At 36.4% G+C, this 20,244-nt stretch overlaps 1 protein-coding gene and 1 pseudogene across 8 annotated transcripts in view; one reads left to right on the top strand and one right to left on the bottom strand.

Moving 5' to 3' along the window:
• Positions 1-20,244, bottom strand: part of Atg10 (autophagy related 10) — a 304,230-nt gene that overhangs the window by 254,037 nt on the left and 29,949 nt on the right. The window lies entirely within an intron of this gene.
• Positions 15,627-18,779, top strand: LOC114086375 (small ribosomal subunit protein eS27-like; annotated as a pseudogene).

The following is a 20,244-nucleotide window of genomic DNA, read 5'->3' on the forward strand; positions in this document are numbered from 1 at the left end:
AATAGGCTTGGGAATGTGGCTCAGTGGTCAAGTGCCCGAGTTCAATCCCCAGTATAAATAAATAAACAAACAAACAAATAAATAAATAAATGTGGGATATGTATATACATATATAGAATGGAATATTATTCAACCTAGAAGTGGAAGAAAATTCTGACACATTACAATACAGATGAACCTTGAGGTTTATTAATTAATAAAATAATAATAAAATAATTTAATACTAAATAAAACAAATCAGTCTAAAGGACAAATGATTCTACTTATGTTTAGTACCAAAGGTAGTGAAATTCATTCAAATAGAAAGTGTAATGGTGGCTTCCAGAAAGTAGGGAGGGGAATGGGGAATAGCTGTTGGGTGCAGAGTTCAATGGGGAGGATGAGAAAGTTCTGGAGAAGGACGGTGATGATGGTTACACAATGATGTGAATGTGTTAATGCCAATGAACTGTATACTAAAAAAATGGTTAATATGGTAAATTTTATCATGTTTTTAAAAAATTTTTAAATGGTTAAAATGTTAAGTTTTAAGTTGTATATATTTTTCATATTTTAATAAGAAATAATTACTGATAACAAGTTTATCACAAGTATATAATTAGACAGACTGGGATGACTCAAATTCCAAGGTCAAGGGTAGATAATATGTGGTCTACTGTGGTTTCTGTGGCTACTACAGAAACTTCCTGGCTCCAATTGCTAAACTAAAGTTTTTAGTTCAAAATAATCAGAGAATTTTGAGAGTTCACATAGGGAGTTCTTCAAATTGTATTCAAATATCATTTCAACTACCGTAAATTTCTGAATGGTTGTAGAAAACACTATTAATGAATTACAACCATTAGTATTTTGAGCCCACCTATAACCTGTCACACAGCAATATAATAAGGTATACTGATCAGAAAACTCTAATCCCCAGTTTTCAGTTTTGTCACTGATAAGTCTCTCATCTCTGTCAGACTCTGTATGCCTTAGACAATCCTCAGGTAAATCTCATTCTAGTTCAACCAGGGCTTTGGACTTCTGCTTCTTATGCTGTACCCAAGGACATTTCCCTTCCATCATACCCCACCCTCATAGGCAGAACCCACAGAGTCACCACAAAAAGCTAATGCATCATAAGCAGACTTAATAGAAGCAATGTCTGGAACAAGGTGAATTATATGACCTTCTAACTCTGTGCCTCTATTTCTATGACTTACGAACATTTTTATGACCCAAGGTTATATTACACATTAATCTCAGTTTTATATTCTGATTGCTTGTGCAGGTATCAGCAATGAATAAAATACATACCAAAGAGGCACGCCTTGTGATTTTTAGTAGCACTAAGATATATCCTAAGTGAAGCTGAGGAGTAAATGAAACTTGTCATTGATGCTCTCCCATTTCTATTTCCACTTTGTTGTCAAGACCTACACAATGTCCTTTGATGTCCCGAAGTCCCAATATCCCCTTCTAAAGGACCACAAAGTAGATAATTCAGTTTTCTCTGTTCTTCCCTTTCCTCCACTTGAAAAGCTGCCCCAATTTTTAAAGTCTCATTTTGGCAACAGCCCACCTCCATTGAGGTACAAATCCTACCCAGCCTTCATAATACTTGTATGAAAATGTCAACACCAAAACCCACTCAGTGGTCACTGGAGTATATGGACTTGCCCTTCAGAGAAACACAGAATCTCTCTCTTCAGGTTCTACTACCAAACTTTAGCTTATTAAACATTCAGTGTCATCAAGCTGTTTTCTTAGGAAACTGGAATTATAAATGATGGTCTTTTCTCTTTGCTCATAGTTTAAAACCTAACGTCATATTACAGGGCAAGAGGACATAAATCAACATTTGAAAATCTTATCCTCCACCAAAATGCTTTTCAAACCATCTGTGGTGAAAGATCAAGATTTTTATTTCCAATCTGTTGTAGACATACTTTTGTGAAAAACACTAAAAATGAATTACTAGGAAAAAATGAAATAAAAATCTAAAATGTACAAACTGCAAGCCCTAATCCATTTATTAGACTTGATAGACATAAAATTACTCCAACAAATTGCTTAAAAGTTTCTATCCACTCACTGTCAGTTTCTGTACTTATCTCTTGCACTGATACCAACTGAGGACCACCTTTTGAGTAATATTTTCCTAAAATATAATCTCATCCTAGCCCAAATATTCACCTTGCCTTGTCACCAAACAATCCTCTATAGAAAGAAGCTAGAATGGTACATGTTCTGCTTGTGAAAACACCACGTGGAATTCATAGACATCTACCTTCTATAGACTCCTAATTGTAGAAGCTGATCCTTTTTCACAAACTACTCACCAATCTAACACACTTTGAAATTTAGTAACAGGGTTGGTGTTTCATACATGCCTTTCACTTTGAAACACCTCTCTTCTCTCTCTCTCTCTCTCTCTCTCTCTCTCTCTCTCTCTCTCTCTCTCTCTCTCTCTTCTTTATGTTAGTTAAAGCCCCTATGGTTCTTGGTTATTTACATAATAAAGATCCATTTAAATGCACATGCTCCATACCCCTGTGAAGCCAGCAGGAGGTGAACATGAAGATCTGAGACAAAACTTCTCTGTATGTGTGCAAAGCATGTCTCCATTGTGCAATCACTCTACAAATAAGAAATAAACACTGGGTTTATAAAACTTGGAAGAAAAGGTTTATAGCTTTGACTGTTTTCCATTACTGGAAAATTTACATGGTGAAAAGTAGTAAAAACCAGTGCAAAAGAATAAACAGCGGGTGCACTTCAAGGGCTTGTTTCTTTCAAGAATCAGGAGCAAAATTGGGTTTTATTAGCTGTTTCATTAAGTTTTACTTTGAAGAAAAACAAACAGTGAAAGCATATGTGCAACATCTGATGAAAAGGTTTTTATTCTAAACAGTCTCTGTACAAAACTCATTAATGTAACATTAAATGTGAAGACTTGTCTAGCAATTTGAGGATAATTTTACTCATTTTAGTTTATTTATAATTTTGACACAGTTTATTTAACATATTTTAATCTTTAAATCACTATGTGTACTAAACTAATATATTAAATCTGTCTTTTCAATGACATTTTGCAATAAATATCTATGGCATCTGTTAAAGGCAATTAGTATATGAAGTTTATGTCAAAATTAACACCTAAAGTAGGATAATACAGCTGGAAATTGGTAACTTGGAAAACTTGTGAAAACAGATCAGTTCTTTTTAGTCAATTTTATTAATAAATGCTTTTCTAATACTACAAGTATACTTTTAAAAAAACTATATATGCTCCTTCAATCCAGCATCTGAAATCTAAGTATCTAATATAATACTTAACAAGATTAAATAAAAATAATTTTCCTTAGGGAAATTGAATCATACTGAATATTCATCATCATATTCTCACTGGAAAATTTGCCCAACTGCTATTTTTCCATTTCAAGACTAGATGTTGATATGAAGCAACTGCATTTTGATTATAAATATAAATATATTTCTTTACATATATTTGTATATATATATTTCTCCTTACACTTATATTGTATGAAATTTCATATATATATATGTACATATATATGTGTATATATACAGATATATTTCATATATTTATACATATATATTTCATATATATTTTTATATATATATACACATATATTTCAGTTCCATTGTTTCTGTTGGTTGCACAATAGCTCTATGGAGCAGATTAAAATCAGTCAATGATTATTGACTCAGTCAATGAATACTGGAATATCAAATTAAAAGTTAGGAGTTAAACTGATAGTCTTCAGAAGCATACATGCCTTTTTCTAATCTTGACCCTGACTTGAACATAAAGATTATGAAATTTTGAACAAGTCATTTAATTTCTCTAAGCCTACATGCCTCATCTAAAGTAGAAATAATAAAGGCACTCATGAAGATACTGTGAAGGTTAAATCAAATGAAACATCATGTGCAAACAACAGCATAGTGTTTTAAAAATGGATTTTGTCCTTTAAAAATTATTACTCATTTTAACCAAAGTAATACATCACATACTTTAAAAATTAATATACACACAAATGTACCTACATAACAAAAGTCACCAACCCCTTTCTCATCTTTCCACATACTATGGTCAGCCTCTCCAGAAGCAATCACTTGCCATTTTCCTTGTTATTTCTCTTGGAATTCAATTCCAAATGCCATGAATTTTGTGTCTACAGCTTTCTCTAGATATAACAATTTTAGGTATTACCTCTTAAATAATAAGTAGATTATATATATTCATATTTAGCATGACCTCCTAAATTTAAAAATGAAGATGCTTCAAAAATCAACTTGTTAAACTCATATATTGAGAAAGAATATAAAAATAAGTTATTTCTGTCTTAGAAACCTATATAGTCCAAATCAATTGCAACCTATATACTAAAGGGTCTCTACTCCTCAGAATACAAACACAAAATGGTTTTATCTTTTCTAATAACTGTCCTTAACTTTCATGTAGGGAATGTCCTTTCCCACCTGGTAAGTGTGGCACATTGAGTTAGTGATCCTAATTTTCATGCCTCCCTATGAAGCAAGGGACTCCACGACTTTTGGCATTGCCTTCCCATTACTAACTTAGAGACTGGCCTCTGTGAAAAGCTCAAGTAAAGGTCTAAGAGAGTTCCTCCCTTTGAACCCTTGCCACCACAATGACAGCAGGCTCAGGATAGCAGGCCAGAAGGTAAAACCAAGCAGAACCATGCCAAATGAGGCTATCCCAGACCAGCCACCCCATGCCAACCCTCAGTTCACTGCAAATACATAAACAATCCCAGCAGATATCAACTGAGTCTGCTACAGATCAGCAAAACTATCCAACCAATGTGTACACTTCTGCCAGGTGCTATGGCACATACCTATAATCTCAGCAACTCAGAAGGCTGAGGCAGAAGGTCTGCAAATTTGATGCAGCATAGGCAACATTACAAGGCCCTGTCTCAAGGGGAAAAAAAGGGGGGGATGGGAATGTAGCTCAATGGTAATGTGCCCCTAGGTTCAATCCCCAGCACCCAAAAGATGGGGGCAGGAGGTAGGCTTCTAAGAAATAATAAATAGTTGTTGTTTCAAGTCACTGGGTTTGTAATAGTTTATTGATCAGCAAAAACCTAACTAATATATATTGGGAATCTTTAAACAACATGGTCCCATTCATAACTTTTTAGATGTTTCCAGTTATTAGAACTCTATCCTTCAGATATTAAGACCCAATTATATTATTATTTTTAATACTTAAAAGACTTCAGTCTCAAATTCAAAATACTTTTCTCTCTATGGTTTAACCCACATACTTAGCAGCTTGGAATGGAGAAATGCAACATGGTCTTATTCAGAAAAATTGCTTACCCTTCACTAATTCTGGGAGCCCATGACTTGAGAATTAGAAGGAGGGAGGGTCTTCTCTGGCCTTAGCCGGATAAAATCATAGTCCTCTTTGTTTGCCATTGCTTCTCTGGCTGACACTAACTGGGTATCCAAATCCTTTCATGGGGCAAACACATAACTGCTAGCTTCCTCAGGGTGATTGTGGGGTTCTTCCAAGGCTCCTGCAAGGAGAACTACCCTGGTACATTTTACCTTATTCAGGCAGTCAGCATTCTCCCTCTACCACTGCTGAAGTCCCTTTATCTGGCTACCAGCATTCTTGAGCGAGACATAGGAAAACACAGGTCAAGCCTAGCTCCTCTATGAAGCAGCCAGTAAAACAGATTAAACAGTATCCTTTCCCCTCACCTTTAGCCCCACCATTGCTCTCAACTCTACCTCTGCTCAGGCAGAAAAGAGCAAATCAATAAATCCATAGCTAAGCAAATATCCAAGGAAGCAGTGAAATGGCTACTCATACTCCATACCTGCAGGCACCCCATACTCTTCACAAGTGGTTATTTGAAGAATAAAAGTAGGCTTTAGAAGGGAGGAAATAGTTAGTCATTAAGAACCGTGAATCCCCCTCTGGTGAGACCTATGCTCCTATTGGGATGGGATGGGGGATTACAGTTCTACAGGAATGGTTCCTAGGGGCAGTTTCTGCAAGCAAGTTTCTGGCCCTAGTGGCTTGTAGATTATTCATAGAAACCCAAATATAGAAAATTAGTTACTTAGAGACTTTTGTCTTCAGCTTAGGGTTTCAACTGTAATTCTGGAACAAGATAAAAAGGCCCCACTCAACACACTGTTACATGGTTATTTTTAAATCTAAAGTATGCACTAAATTCTACTATACTGCATATCATTATAGAAAAATTCCATTTCTACAGAAATGCCAGTTTTATTAAAAAGACTGCCCTGAAGAGGTTATTTGAATGATACTTATTAAATTTTTATGTAAATGCTAAGATGTTTTCATGGATCCTAATTCATCAATTAAAGAATATAAAGGAACACTGGCATTTTTTAATTTTTCAAAAACTTTCAAACAAAATAAAATCTTTGTCTAATAAAATTCTAGAGAAAATTTGTGAATTTAAAATTTTTCTGGATAATCAGATATCCAATCATTCACTTAGCAAATATTTATTTACACACTTTCTTTATGACCATGATATTCTACTTGCTTTGGGCATAATAACAAACAAAAAAAGATCCCTTTCCTAACAGACTAAGCAGGGTAAAAGAAAACACTAAAGGATGACTATAATAGATAAGTAAAAAATACACAGAACATGTTATAAGGTGAATAGTAGTAATAGAAAAGGCAAAGTACAGCTGGGCATGGTGGCTCAAGCCTGTAATCCCAGTGAAGTAGAGTATCTCAAGTTCAAAGCCAACCTTAGCAACTTAAAGAGGCCCTAAGCAAATCAGCAACACCCTATCTCAAGATAAAGAATAGAAAGGGCTGGGAATGTGGCTCAATAGTTAAGCACTCTAGGTTCAAGCCACAGTACAAAGAAAGAAAGAGAGAGAGAGAGAAGAGTGGAACAAGAGGAATCAGTGGTGTCCAGGAGTGAATGAGGCTGCCAGGTAAAAGCCAGGTGGTTTGAAACACTGAATAAGGTGGTCAGTAAGGTTTCATTAAGAATACATTATGTGAGCAATGACATGAAAGACCTAAGGGAGATAGCCACATGTAGAATAAGAACAATCTAGATGGAAGACCAGTCAACTCAGTGACCCCAAGGCAAGAGCGTTTGTCTGACATGTGACAAATAGCAAGGAAGGTTATTGTGTCTAGATGGTTATGAAATAGGAAGTGAAGTCAGGAGAGTAAAAAGGGTGGGGAAGAGAGTTGATTGAACAGTGTGTAGAGCTGTAACACTTTGGCTTTTACTTTGAGTTAAGAAGTAACACAATATGACTTGTATTTTTAAGGGGCCAAGCTATAAGAAGGCAGGAGTGAAAGCAAGATCATTACAAAAGTGATCCTAGTGAACACTGGTGGTAGCTTATACCAGGATGGTAGCAGAAAAGATAAATGGTCTAATTCTGGATATTAGGAGGGGAAGATAAAACAAGATTTCCCAATGCTTTGGGAAATAAAGTTAAGGATAATTTCAATAGCTTGAGCAACTGGGTGAGTGGAGTTGTAACAAACTCAGAGACTAGTTTGGATGATGGTAGGTGAGAAATTGGGGGAAGTGTGGAAATAAAGGCTTTATTTTGGACATGTTGACTTTGAGATCTAAGTAGAGACATCAAAGCAGAAATGTCAAGTGGGGACAAAGAGAAATTTCCCCTCTGCCCTTTGAAGGTTCACTGAAATGAACTGACAATGTACTGGCAGATTAATGAGAGAAAAAAAGACATAATAAATTGATTAAAGTGTATGAAAGGAAAATCACAGCATGGAACTCAAACACAACGTATTAGACTCCCTTGAGGTCCAGATGGCTGAGGCTTAAATAACCTCTGGAGAAGAAGAGAGACTGGATAGGAAAGGGCTTGGAGTATCCTGGAGATTTGTAAGAAGCTACAGGAGAGATAAGGAGAAGAATGCAAAGCATGGCTTGTCTTATTAAGTATATAAAGTTTCCCAGGTAGTCGCTCAGAGCTGCCTGGTCATGTATTAGAGTGTCCTGGGAATGGAGAATTTGAGTCTCTTCTTTCTTCAGGTTAATCTTTCCTGGTTAATGAAGTGCCATCTCAAATGTACTCCTTCTGGGAAGGAAGCTTCAGAGGAAGCCCCTCCCTGTGCTTTGAAGAGTAATGATTAGTATACTCAGTAGATGGGTGGCAGAGAGAGGCACATTGCTCCTTTAGTTCAAAGTCATCATTCTTTGGAATTCAGGGTATCATTTTGTAAGCCCCAATGAAAGTAAGAAGTTGGCCTCATGAATCTGAAATTTAGAAGAGAAATCTGGGCAGTGGGTATACATTTGAGATTAATTGGTATTTAGATAGCATTTAAATGATGAGATCACTGGGGTCATGAGAATAAGACACAGAACTGAGCCAGGCCCTAATATTATGAAGTTGTGGGAAAAAGATATGGCAAAGGAGACTGAAAAGGTATTAAGCATAAAATAGGAGGTAAACCAAGACAATGCAGACATCAAATGAAGGAAATATATCAAGAAGGAAAGAATGGTAAATTCTGTCAAGCACTGCTAAAAGATCAACAAATTTACCAATTTAGCAGCCTATAGGTCATGATGACATTACATAGTAATATTAACCTGAAAGGTCATTCCACTAAAAAAGAATTTTACTACTTAATAAATTCTAAAATAAATAGGTTTTTAAGTGCCACTAAATAACCCACTCATTTCAAACAATATATTATAAAATGGAATGTATTTACAGAAATTTTTTAAAAATTGACTGAACTCCTTGCAGTTTATAATATTTTGATTCAATTAAACACATATATGCTAAGCACCAAGGATGTATAAAAGAGAATAGTCCTTACTCTCTAGGAGCTCTCAGACTACATTAGCAATTAGGCAGGCATATAGACAATCACGGTACCAGACTATAAGTAAATTCCATGAAAAAACAAGGGAGGAGTACCTAAGCCAAATTTGAAAGGTCACAGTTGCCTACTGAAGTAGATGATGCTTAAATTTAATCTCAAGGAAATACATAGTGATTCTAGGCAAAACACTAAACCTTGCAAATCACAAAATGAAGTGATATAAAAGATATTCAAATGAACAAGTTTTTAGGAAAAGTACAAATAACAACCATTGTGTAGTCTCAAGAAGCAGAACTTCAAATTCAGGACTTCAAATCCTTTTCTCTATCAAATAACTATAAAGTTAGATAAAATTGTTAAAAATGATCATTTTAGAGATCTGGAAATCAACCAAAGGCAAATAACATATTAAGAAGTATTTCTGTGGGCTGGGTAGTGGTAAAGTGATTGCCTCACATGTGAGGCACTGGGTTCAATCCTCGGCACCACATGCAAATAAATAAAGATATTGTGTGTCTATCTACAACTACAAAAAAAAAAAATAAGAAAAAAAAAAGAAGTACTTCTTTGAGAATCACAGCCTCTGGACTTTTGCTAGCACTGCTAATCCATGCAGACCTATGATTACAGTTACCATACACTATTGTTTCTAAATGGTATTTTTAAGTTAAACTTAGTTAAATGTAAAGCTTAGGGAGAGCACTTTGCCAAGCTGGTGTTCTCCAAACTAAAATTATTCATAGCAATAGTTTTAGATTTATATAGAAATAACAAATTTGTTGGTATTTATTCATGTCATTTGATGTTTTATAGCTGGATAAAGTAACCTGTTGTCAATAAGTTACGTATATGATTTTGTGTTACTCTTCACACTGGAGTTGGAATTTAAATGTATTTTTGGAGAGTAATAGGAGAGCCTGATCTGTTTAAAGGTGACATTGTAAACATGGAAACATTTTGCCACTTTTTCCACAAAAAGAAAGTTAAAAACTCTCCTAATCTTTGTTTGATTCATGTTTCAGATGTAATGTATTGTGTTATTTGTCAAAAGCCCCACCTTACCTGAGATAAGGCTCTGCCTCTCACCTTACTTCATGTTGGAATGGCTCCAAAATAGGCTAGAGTTTAGTTCACTTAAAATTGTGCTCAAAAGATCAATTGTTGTTGTAAAGATTACTGTGATCTCTAAATAAACAGGGGATATAATACATAACTAAGTAAAGGTTTAAGATTATAAAAATTACTTTTCTTGGTTCATACCTATTATACAAATTGAATATGCTTTTGCTCTGTTAATTTCATTTTGTGTTTTCCTTGTAAACTTTATAACAGTTTTCTGTTAGTGTTTTACAGAGGTACTGTTTATGATAAAACAGCCTGAGTTAATTTGAGACAATAAGCCATCATCTATAGGACAGAGAGTATATAATGCTGGCTTCCAGGACTAATACTAACCCCAATTAAATGAAAGGGGTAACTGCAGAACTATACATTTTTTGAGGGGTGGTACCAGGGATTGACTTCAGGGTACTCAACCACTGAACCACATCTTTAGCCCTATTTTGTATTTTATTTAGAGACAGGGTATTACTGAAATGCTTAGCAACTTGCTATTGCTGAGGATGGCTTTGAACTTGTGATCCTCCTGCCTCAGCCTCTTGAGCTGCTGAGATTACAGGCATGTGCCAACACACCCGGCATTGTAGAACTATATATAGTGAAGTTATTACCTGTTACTTCCACTTTAAGACTGGTGAAAATGGCCTGATGAATATTTAAAACCAAAAACTTGGAGACCAAAGTCAAGGAAGTAAAAGGGCCAGGGAAAAAGCAGCCAAAGTTTTGTCCATTGCCCTCTAAGCTCAGTCAGGACACAGAGAATGATGGGATCCCTCTCTGGGCCATGCAACTCTGGAAAGTCACCTGATCTGCCTATCAGGGAGCTCAAGAGGACTGTAGAGAACAGGAAGCCAGCCAGTGCACATTCTACAAAGAGGAGGGTCATCAGAGATGGAAATATCCCTGATGCTTCCAAGAGAAGCCACATATGATCAACAAGACTCTAACCCATCCTGTCAGATGACACCACTGGTAAAGGAAAGCTAAAGGAGCCACGAGGCTTTGCACACACCCCTAAGTGATCTCTAAGGAATCTCAACTGACTTTTAAGAGTAGACAGTAACAGGTCAGTTTTGACTAACTTGGTCTCAAACACCTGGAAGGAGAGTATAGCCTAAACACAATCCTACATGGACATTTACAAGGAAAAAACAATGTTTTTTTTTTTTTAATGTAACTTAAAGATGTACATTTGTCAGCCCTACCAAAAGAAATAAAGCTGGAGGCTATAAAGGAAGAGTTCTTCTGAGGGAATGTCTAATAATGATGATCACAAAGGACTCTAGAGTTGCAAGTTTGTTCTGAGTTAATTTGAGCCTGCTCTCATAGACCTACAAATCTTCCTATCCTCCTACATTGATAAACTTGATCTGTTTTTCACTGATATGATTGAGTTACTGCCTTCATGATTTTCAGAGACTGACTAAAATACTAATTGCTTTTGTGCTAATTATTTACAAAAAAGCAATGCTTTGCTGTCTCATTTTTTGTTGTCTTAGCATGATCTCTGCACTATGAACACCTTGTCCAGTCACCTGCCATCTGCCACTGTGTGCCTCTGGATTGCTCTGATGCTGAATACCCTTAATTGTCCAAGCCCAACCTGATAGAGAACAAGGTCTTTGGGTTACTTCCCCCAACTTTGCCCTCTTTCAGCAGGAAGCAATTTGGTGATGTCATCACCCATTTTTTGATAGAAATGGAATATAGAAATTGACAGTGGGGAAATGTGACAGTGGCCAACTTTATGCTTTGAATATATCCTTTGCTGGGCTAGGGTTGTGGCTCAGTGGTAGAGCACTTGCCTTATACACATGAGGCACTGGGTTCAATCCTCAGCACCACATAAAATAAATAAACTAGTAAAACAAAGGTAATGTGTTCATGTTCAATTAAAACAAATTTAAACATAGCCCTTGCTACTCTGCCACTGCAACTTATTTTTAAAATGGACATGTTTCTTTCTCTTCCTCTCTCCCTGCTACTTCCAAATCTCTTCCCCTCCTTAATCTCAGGGGAAAAAGGATTACCTCTCTTCCCCATTTTAGGCAGCTATATCTGTCCTTTAGTACACATCCACCATAGGAATGAAGTAATCCGTACTTTGGGGATAGTACCAGATCTCAGAAGTGACGATCTGCTAAATTAATAAGTAAATTACAACACATGGAATGTGGCCTTTGAATCATCTCCTTAAAAACTCCCAGTTCCTGCCAATGGTCAGAATCACAGCCTCTGGGACAGGAGTCCCCTGTGTTTCTCCTTTGCTAGCAAAGCAATAAACCTCCTTTTTCCTTTTTCTAAGAAAAAAGGAAGAGGAAGAGGAGGAGAACAAGAGGAAGAAGTACTTACTTATGAAAAACTTTTGGAATTCAAGCAAGAACAATGTTAGTTTGTGGCATTCCTCTTTGGAGCCTCTCCCATCTCTCCCAGGTGATCAGTACAATGGTTCTTCCAAGACCTCAGACTTTGTTTTGTTTTTTTTATTAGATCTTTATGGTTAAAACTTAGTACTTGGGTTCATCCCAACAAACTTAGACATTCATGGAAATCGATTTCAGTTTATGATCACCTCTTTTCTCTTTCCCTTTCCCTCCTGCCCACCCCCCAAGTTCTCCTTCCTTTAACTAGACTTCCTTTCACTTGTCTATTAATTGTATATGATTGGCTCTTTATGTAATCTTATCATTCTCTCCCTCTTTCCTTTATTTTACTCTAGCTTCTGCATGAGAGAATACATTCAATCTTTGAGTTACTGAGTTTGGCTAATGATATTCTCCATTTCCATCTATTTACTGCCAAATGCCATAATTTCATTATTTTAATAGCTGAGAAGGACTCCATTGTATATATATAAACCACAATTTCTTAATCCATGCATCTATTGATGATCATCTGGGTTATTCCATAATTTAGCTGTTGTGAATTATGCTGCCATTAACATTGATGTGGGTATGTCGCTGTATTAAACTGATTTTAGATCTTTTAGAAAAACACCCAGGAGTGGGATAGTTGGGTGATAAGGTGGTTTCATTTCTAGTTCTGAGGAATCTCTAAACCACTTTCCAGAGTGGTTGTAGTAGTCTGCAGTCCCATCAACAATGTGTTGCCGAAAGCTCGGTCCTTGTCTCCGATGCCAATCCAATAACGAGGACACGGTTTTCAGAAAAATTAAAATGACAGTTTATCGCTTTACTAGCAAAGAAGAAACAGAGGACTTCAGTCCCAAAGGCTGAGATTCATCATCAGAAACAGGGGGCTTTTATAGAGGTGATTCAGAGAAAATGAGATTAGGGAGGAGAGATCAGAAAGGAGAAGATCAGGGAAAAGAAGATGAGGGAGAAGGGAAAAGAAGATCAGGAAGGATAAGATCAGAAAGATCAGGTAGGGAGAAGGTTGGGAAAAAGAAAAAAAAAACATGTATGTTTCAAAGTGACAGGGATATAGTCAAAGCATCAAGTGAACCCCTGTTACAAATGTACAAGTGTTCCTTTCACCCCACGACCTGGCCAGCATTTATTGTTGTTTGTATTCTTGATAACTGCCATTCTGAATGGAGTAAGATGAAATCTCAATGTAGTTTGATTTGCATTTCTCTGACTACTAGAGATTTTGAACATTTTTTCATATATCTATTGGCCTCTGTGTGTTTCTTCTATTGAGAAGTTTCTGTTTAGTTCTTTTGCCCATTTATTGATTGGGTTATTTGGGTTATTGTTGTTGTTGTTGTTATTTTTCTTTCGGTATTAAGTTTTTTTAGTTCTTTGTATATTCTAGATATTAATCCCCTATTGGAGAAGTAACTGGTCAAGATTTTCTCCCATTTTGTAGGCTCTATCTTCACACTCTTAATTGTTTCCTCAGCTGTGCAGAAGCTTTTTAGTTTAATGTCATCTCACTTATTTGATTCTTGGTTTTATTTCTTATGCTTTGGAGGCCTTGTTAAGGAAGTCTGTGCCAGCACCTATATGATAGAGTATTGATCCTGTTTTCTTCTAGAAGTTGTAAGGTTTCTGGTCTAATTCCTAAGTCTTCGATCCATTTCAATCTGGGTTTTGTGCAGGTTGAAAGAGAGGGGTCTAACTTAATTTTTCCACATATAGCTATCCAGTTTTACCAAAATCATTTGTTAAAAAAGACTGCCTTTTCTCCAAGATATCTTTTTAGCAACTTTGTCAAATATAAGATGGCTATAGATTTGTTGGGGTTGTTTCTGTGTCTTCTATTCTATTCCACTGGTTTTCATGTCTATTTTGGTTCCAATATTATGCTTTTTTTGTTACTACAGCTCAGTAGTATACTTTCAGATCAGGTATTATGATGCCTCCTGCTTCACTATTCTTGCTTAGTATTGCTTTGGGTGTTCTGGAAGACCACAGACTTTGAAACTAGAAGCTTTACTACCATATGTGCTCAGTTTACCTGTAACTGAAGGTGAAAATATGCCATCCAGCAGCAACTCCAGAAGAGTAGCAACATCAGTATCAAGTCTCAATTAGCCATCCCAGTTAAGACAAGCAATCAATCAGCAACATAAACAGAAAAGTAACAGGGAGATCCTGCAAATGAGAGATGCACCAAGATACTGCATGAACTCTGCTCACAATCCTGGCTGGCTGCCTTCCATGCATAGGGGAAATCAAGGGTGCTAAGCTGTCCATACATCCTAGTTGGTGGAGAGGCTGTGCACAGGCACAGGAATATGGGAGAAATTAGAAGACAGGGCAGACTTTTAAACTGCTCGAGCTTTGCATGTGTTCTTCAACCTACCAAAAGATCCTTTGAGAATGGTGAAAGACTTATTGGCTCAGATTATAAGGGCACAACCTCTGATCAATCATTGACATAGCAACTAAGTTATGCACAAACATAAAACTGAGAGAAATAAATCAGACTCAAAAAAGTACATCTTTTTAAGGCAAGAGCATTGTATGATCAGGTGTGGAAGCTCACATCTGCAATTCCAACTTGGGAGGCTGAGACAGGAGGAGCATTAAATTCAAGGGCAGACTCAACAATTTAGCAAAAACCTGAGCAGTTTAGTGATGTCTCAAAATAAAACATTAAAAGGGTTTGGGGATGTAGCTCAGTGGTAAAATGCTCCTAGGATCAATCCCTTGTAGTATATATGTGTGTGTGACATACACACACACACACAGACACACACACACAGAGAGAGAGAGAGAGAGAGAGAGAGAGAGAGAGAGAGATCTGCTGAATGGCATATTTTCACCTTCAGTTACAGATAAACTGAGCACATATGGTAGTAAACCTTTTAGTTTCAAAGTCTGTGGTCTTCCAGAATAGCCAAAGCAATACTAAGCAAGAATAGTGAAGCAGGAGGCATCATAATACCTGATCTGAAAGTATATTACAGAGCTGTAGTAACAAAAACAGCATGATATTGGTACCAAAATAGAAATATGTATGTATTTATGTATGTATGTACACACACACACACACACACACAAGCACTAAGTAGCCTCCTGAATTATATCCTGAAATAATGGGGAATCATTAAAGGACTTTAACCAGAGACTAATGAGTTGGAATTGCATTTTATAAGATCACTTTGGCAAGGTGGAAGGCAAGTTGACAGAGGGCAAGATCAGAGACAAAGAGAGGAATTCTATTAGCTTGAATAAAGATGGTGGTGATGGGCAAGAAGGGCAGAGGATGCAGAGGTAAGCCAATTGGATTTTCAAAGGTAGAATAAACTGATGTAATTACCCATTCAGTTTAGGTATTGAGGAATCAGAGGAATGTTTAAAAGCCTTTAGGTTTATGACCTAAGCCAAAAGGATGGTGAAGCCATATACTAAAACAAAAAATTCAGATACAGCAACTAATATGGAGGGTGAAAAATAATGAGCTTAGTTTTGAGTTTGAGATATAATTCATGAGATTATTTACATAATTAAACTTCAAGTAAAATTTACACTTTAGCTGGGCACAGTGGTGCACACTGTAATCCTAGTGGCTTGGGAGGCTGAGGCACGAGGATCCCAAGTTCAAAGCCAGCCTCAGCAACTTGGTAAGGCACTAAACAACTCAGTGAGACCCTGTCTTTAAATAAAATACAAAATAGGGCTGGGAATGTGGCTCAGTGGTGGAGTGCCCTAAATTCAATCTCCTGTACCGAGCCCACCTCCCAAATTTGCTTTTTAGAGAAATACATCACATAAAGAAATATGGACAATAGTGGTTTGAAGACCTGGGTTCTTGTTCTAGTTTTACTTCAAATTTGAACACATCAAATTTTATCTTGAGGCTAAGTTTATTCATTTATTTTACTTATCTCTATGCAAAATGAAGAAAATAAGACTGTCCTGTGTACTTACAGAACATTGTGAGCATAAAAGGGATGCTGCAAAACAAGATTAAATGCAATTTCTGCTGCAGTGTACAATCTGTTCTGCAAGTATAAATAATACAATATGACCAAAATGAAGCCATAAGTGTTGGAAAAGAAACATTATTTTCATTGTCAGATGACACATAAGTCACTGGAGAATTATTTTTAAAACTATTAAAATCAGTAAGAAATCAGTATCTTTCCTACATATTATCAATAACCTGTTAGAATTTAAAATTGGGAAAATCCTAGTCTCTCTCTGAATAACAATAGATCTAAAGCTATCCTATTCTTACCCAGATCAAATTAAATAAATTTATAAAGCCTATATTAAGAAAATTTTAAACTCCATAGAAGACTTTAAAAAGTAAATATCATATTCCTAAAAGGGAATATGATGCTATAGATATGCAATTTTACTCCAAATTTGTAAATTGAAAGAGACACCCATTAAAATCTCAACTGGGAAGCCAGGCAGGGTGGTGCATGCCTGTAATTTCAGAACTCTGGAGGCTGAGGCAGAATAATTGCAAGTTCAAGGCCAGGCTCAGCAATTTAGCAAGGCCCTAAGCAATTTGCACTCAGTGAGTCTCAGTCTCCAAATAAAAAGGGCTGGGGATATAGCTCAATGATAAAGCTCCCCAAGTTCAATCCCCAGTACCAAAAAAACAAACAAAAACTCAACCAGGAAATATTTATCTAATTAAGAGTATAGGTATCTAGGGGGCTGGGGTTGTGGCTCAGCGGTACAGCGCTCGCCTAGAGAGCTCACCTAGCATGAACGAGGCCCTGGGTTCGATCCTCAGCACCACATAAAAAAAGTAAGTAAATAAAATAAAGGTATTGTGTCCAACTACAACAAAAATTTTTTTTAAAAAGAAGAGTATAGGTATCTAATATGAAAGCCTACATATAAGGAAGTTAACAAAAACAACCACAATTATAGTAGGGTAATAAGACAATTGGTGATTTTCCTATTCATTTTTACAAATATACATGATTAGAATTTTGTCTGTACTTGGAAACATTCTCTCAGATCTTGGTAATAAGAAATACAAGAGGGGCTGGGGATGTGGTCAAGCGGTAGCACGCTCGCCTGGCATGCGTGCGGCCCGGGTTCGATCCTCAGCACCACATACAAACAAAGATGTTGTGTCCGCCGAAAACTAAAAAATAAATATTAAAATTCTCTCGAAAAATAAAAAAAAATTTAAAAAAAAGAAATACAAGAAAATTTTTTCAGGGGTTGGGTTGTGGCTCAGTGGTAGAGCACTTCCCAAGCATGTGTGAGACACTAGGTTCGACCTCAGCACCACATAAAAATAAATAAGTAAAATAAAGGTATTTTGTCCATCTACAACTAAAAAAAAAATTTTTTAAAGAAAGTTTTTTCTAAATTCAAACATGAAAGTAATTCAAAATAGATCAGACAAGCAAATCACTTTAAAGATAGAAAATGGCTCCCTAGTACATAAGATTTAACTGAAACCCAATGGCACCAGGAAAAAGACTGAGCAGTCATTTATACTTAAAAAAAAAAAAGAAAGAAAGAAATGAACTCAGCAATAGCAGTGTCCACTGAACTGTTCAAAAAGGGAATCTTAACCCTGCACAATTTCAGGTGGTGCACACCTGAATTTCAGCAACATGGGAGACTGAGACAGGAGAATCCCAAGTCCAAAGTCAGCCTGGACAACTTAGTAAAACCCTGTCTCAAAAAAATAAAATAAAAATAAAAGAGGCTGAGTGGTACAGAATCCCTGGGTTCAATCCCCAGTACTACACATGGATGGACAAAAAATAATTATTTTATTCATGTAACTATGCATGAAAAATTATACTCATTTGTGTTCCCATGATTGTGATTTGGTCACCTAAAAACATAAAATAACCATCATATTGAAAGAAACATTATAGTTCATCTTACAGAAGCTGGACGTGGTGGCACATGCCTGTAATCCCCGCAGCCTGGGAGGTTGATATAGAAGGATTGCAAGTTCAAAGCCAGCCTCAGCAATTTAGCAAGGCCCTAAGCAACTTAGTGAGATCCTGACTCAAAATTTTTTAAAAAAAATTTAAAGGGTTGGGATGTGACTCAATGTTTAAGCACCCCTGGGTTCAATTTCTGGTACAAAACAAACAAACAAAAACAGTGTTCAACTTTCTGGCAGTGACACCTTTCTGGCAGTGACACTCCCCACAAGAACATGGTTTGGGAAAATAATCCCTTTCACCTCTCCAGAAGAGAAGAGGAGGAAGCAGAAGAAGAAGCACTTGGTACAGAGCCGCAATTCCTATTTCACGGATGTGAAAAGCCCAGGATGCTATAAAATCACCACAGTTTTTAGTTCTGCACAAAAGTAGATTTGTGTGTTGGCTGTCCTCTGCCAGCCTACAGGTGGAAAAGCAAGGTTTACAGAAGAATGTTCCTTCAGGAGGAAGTAGCACAAAAAGCAATCTGAATCAAGATGAATGAGAAACCATACCAATAAACACGTTTTGGATAAAAAATTTTTTAAAAAATTAAAAACAATATTCAAAAGTATTTAACACACAAGTGTTACAATCCTTTCTTCTTGAAATGATTGCTTAAGATTTGCATATGCTTAAGAGACAAATCATAGCTCTTAATAAATAATGAATGAAAAAAATCTATTATAACTAACTAGGATTCAATGTTTATTACAAAAATGTAACTCGCAGCTCCAAGTAAATTTTCCTCCTAATCTCCAAAAATGAGCTTAAAAAAAATCTACTTTAGTCTCATCAAGAAATTATATGAATGCAGTATATTTAGTCTTTATCTAGTGATGTTTAGAGCCACAAATGATATTTCATTAACTCACAGTAGATATTTAAATAAATACAGCATTACCCAATAGCAGTAACATGTTCATAATCCCCATGAAAAGGATTATTAGTTAGAGTATATATAAATCTACAAGTAAATTAAAAGAAGAATAAAAGTAAGGCCAGGTGTGGTGGCACATGCCTGTAATATTAGCAACTCAAGAGGCTGAGGTGGGAGGATTGCAAATTTAAGGCCAGCTGGGCAATTTAGCAATCCCCCTTCTCAAAAAACAAACAAACGGTCTGGGATACAGCTCAGGAGTACAATGCCTCTGAATTCAATCTCTAGTGGAAGGAAGAGGAGGAAGAGCAGGGCTTTTGGAGAAGGAGGAAAGAAAAAAAGTTAAGCAAAAGTAAGTATTGCAAAAAAACACATGCATTTGTTACATAAAGCAACATTGTTCCCAAGGAACCTGTGGGAAATGTTTATTTCTTTCAGTGAACCTTGAAAGTGTCACTAAATCTCAAAAAAGAATGTAAGCATACTGTGTACACAGAAACTAAATTTTTAAATGGGTGTAACAGGGGTTCACTTGATGCTTTGACTATATCCCTTGTCACTTTGAAATGTACATGTTTTTTCCTTTTCCTAACCTTCTCCTCCCTGACCTTCTCCTTCCTCATCTTCTCCCTAACTTTTTCACTAACCTTCTCCTCCCTCATCTTCTCCTTCCTAATCTAATTTTCTCTGAATCACCTCTTTTAAAACCCCCTGCTCCCCATGATGGGCAGAGTCGCAGGCTCTGGACAGGAGTCCCCTGTGTTTCTCCTTTGCTAGCAAAGCAATAAAACATTTTTCTTTTTCTCAAGACCATGTCTTCACTGTTGGTTGGTGTCAAGGATGAGGACCCAGCTTTTGGTTACATGGGTACTTAATAGTTCACCCTTCAAATAAAAATAATTACTTCTAACAGCTTACTGTAAAACAGTATAACAGTGTATAAATAACACAAAGTGAATGAATTGCCTGGTATGGGTGTGGGCCTGTGGTCTCGGCTATGTGCAAGGCTGAGGCAGGAGGATCACTGAAACCATAAATTTGACAACTGCCTGAGCAACA

The sequence above is a fragment of the Marmota flaviventris genome, chromosome 5 (assembly GCF_047511675.1).
Source record: "Marmota flaviventris isolate mMarFla1 chromosome 5, mMarFla1.hap1, whole genome shotgun sequence".
Taxonomy (NCBI): domain Eukaryota; kingdom Metazoa; phylum Chordata; class Mammalia; order Rodentia; family Sciuridae; genus Marmota; species Marmota flaviventris.